Below are 3,180 nucleotides of genomic sequence, written 5' to 3' on the forward strand. Positions count from 1 at the left end.
TCAGCATAAGTTGCTGAAATAAGCCTATTTAATAAGCCCTAGTTGCTGAAATAAGCCTGTTTAATAAGGCTATTTAATAAGCCTAAGTTGCTGAAATAAGCCTATTTAATAAGTCTAAGTTGCTGAAATAAGCCTATTTAATAAGTCTAAGTTGCTGAAATAAGGCTATTTAATAAGCTTAAGTTGCTGAAATGAGCCTATTTAATAAGCCTAAGTTGCTGAAATAAGGATATTTAATAAGTCTAAGTCGCTGAAATAAGCCTATTTAATAAGCCTAAGTTGCTAAAATAAGCCTATTTAATGAGGCTATTTAATAAGTCTATTTAATAAGCCTATTTAATAAGCCTATTTAATAAGCCTATTTAATAAGCCTATTTAATAAGTCTATTTAATAAGTCTATTTAATAAGCCTATTTAAAGAGTATTCAATGAGCCTATTTATTAAGCCTATTTATTGAGCCTATTTAATAAGCCTATTTATTAAGCCTATTTATTAAGCCTATTTATTGAGCCTATTTAATAAGCCTATTTATTAAGCCTATGTAATACGCCTATTTAATAAGTCTATTTAATAAGCCGATTTAATATGCCTATTTAATACGCCTATTTATTGAGCCTATTTAATACGTCTATTTAATACGCCTATTTAATAAGCCTATTTAATAAGTATTTAATGAGCATATTTAATCAGTCTATTTAATAAGCCTATTTAATAGGCCTATTTAATAAGCCTAAGTTGCTAAAATAAGCCTATTTAATGAGGCTGTTTAATAAGTCTATTTAATAAGCCTATTTAATAAGCCTATTTAATGAGCCTATTTAAAAAGCCTATTTAATAAGTCTATTTAATAAGCCTATTTAATAAGTATTTAACGAGCCTATTTAATAAGCCTATTTATTGAGCCTATTTAATAAGCCTATTTATTAAGCCAATTAAATAAGCCTATTTAATAAGCCTATTTAATAAGTCTATTTAATAAGCCTATTTAATAAGCCTATTTAATAAGCCTATTAATTAAGCCTATTTAATGAGCCTATTTAATAAGCCTATTTATTGAACCTATTTAATAAGTCTATTTAATAAGCCTGTTTAATAAGCCTATTTAATAAGTATTTAATGAGCCTATTTAATGAGCCTAAGTTGCTGAATAAGCCTATTTAATAAGCCTAAGTTGCTGAAATAAGCCTATTTAATAAGCCTATTTAATAAGCCTAAGTTGCTGAATAGGCCTATTTAATAAGCCTAATTTGCTGAAATAAGCCTATTTAATAAATCTCAGTTGCTGAAATAAGGCTATTTAATAAGCCTAAGTTGCTGAAATAAGCCTATTTAATAAGCCTAAGTTGCTGAAATAAGGCTATTTAATAAGTCTAAGTTGCTGAAATAAGCCTATTTAATAAGTCTAAGTTGCTGAAATAAGGCAATTTAATAAGTCTAAGTTGCTGAAATAAGCCTATTTAATCAGCGTAAGTTGCTGAAATAAGCCTATTTAATAAGCCCAAGTTGCTTAAATAAGCCTATTTAATAAGGCTATTTAATAAGCCTAAGTTGCTGAAAGAAGTCTATTTAATAATCGTAAGTTGCTGAAATAAGGCCATTTAATAAGTCTAAGTTGCTGAAATAAGCCTATTTAATAAGCCTAATTTGCTGAAATAAGCCTATTTAATAAGCCTAAGTTGCTGAAATAAGCCTATTTAATAGGCCTATCTAATAAGTCTAAGTTGCAGAAATAAGCATATTTCATAAGCTTAAGTTGCTAAAATAAGCATATTTAATGAGGCTGTTTAATAAGTCTATTTAATAAGCCTATTTAATAAGCCTATTTAATGAGCAAATTTAAAAAACCTATTTAATAAGTCTATTTAATAAGTCTATTTAATAAGCCTATTTAATAAGTATTTAACGAGCCTATTTAATACGCCTATTTAATAAGCCTATTTATTAAGCCAATTAAATAAGCCTATTTAATAAGCCTATTTAATAAGTCTATTTAATAAGCCTATTTAATAAGCCTATTTAATAAGCCTATTAATTAAGCCTATTTAATGAGCCTATTTAATAAGCCTATTTATTGAACCTATTTAATAAGTCTATTTAATAAGCCTGTTTAATAAGCCTATTTAATAAGTATTTAATGAGCCTATTTAATAAGCGTAAGTTGCTGAATAAGCCTATTTAATAAGCCTAAGTTGCTGAAATAAGCCTATTTAATAAGCCTATTTAATAAGCCTAAGTTGCTGAAATAAGCCTATTTAATAAGCCTAAGTTGCTGAAATAAGGCTATTTAATAAGTCTAAGTTGCTGAAATAAGCCTATTTAATAAGCCTATGTTGCTGAAATAAGTATATTTAATAAGCATAAGTTGCTGAAATAAGCCTATTTAATAAGTCTAAGTTGCTGAAATAAGGCTATTTAATAAGTCTAAGTTGCTGAAATGTGCCTATTTAATCAGCGTAAGTTGCTGAAATAAGCCTATTTAATAAGCCCTAGTTGCTGAAATAAGCCTATTTAATAAGGCTATTTAATAAGCCTAAGTTGCTGAAATAAGCCTATTTAAAAAGTCTAAGTTGCTGAAATAAGCCTATTTAATAAGCCTAAGTTGCTGAAATAAGCCTATTTAATAAGTCTAAGTTGCTGAAATAAGCCTATTTAATAAGCCTAAGTTGCTGAAAAGCCTATTTCATAAGCCTAAGTTGCTGAAATAAGCCTTTTTAATAAGTCTAAGTTGCTGAAATAAGCCTATTTAATAAGCCTAAGTTGCTAAAATAAGCCTATTTAATGAGGCTGTTTAATAAGTCTATTTAATAAGCCTATTTAATGAGCCTATTTAATGAGCCTATTTAACGAGCCTATTTAATAAGCCTATTTATTGAGCCTATTTAATAAGCCTATTTATTAAGCCAATTAAATAAGCCTATTTAATAAGCCTATTTAATAAGTCTATTTAATAAGCCTATTTAATAAGCCTATTTAATAAGCCTATTAATTAAGCCTATTTAATGAGCCTATTTAATAAGCCTATTTATTGAACCTATTTAATAAGTCTATTTAATAAGCCTGTTTAATAAGCCTATTTAATAAGTATTTAATGAGCCTATTTAATAAGCGTAAGTTGCTGAATAAGCCTATTTAATAAGCCTAAGTTGCTGAAATAAGCCTATTTAATAAGCCTATTTAAT

The sequence above is a fragment of the Petromyzon marinus genome, unplaced genomic scaffold, assembly GCF_048934315.1.
Source record: "Petromyzon marinus isolate PM22_M1 ecotype Great Lakes invasive population unplaced genomic scaffold, UKy_Petmar_22M1.pri1.0 PM_G_Scaffold_13, whole genome shotgun sequence".
Classification (NCBI taxonomy): Eukaryota; Metazoa; Chordata; class Hyperoartia; order Petromyzontiformes; family Petromyzontidae; genus Petromyzon; species Petromyzon marinus.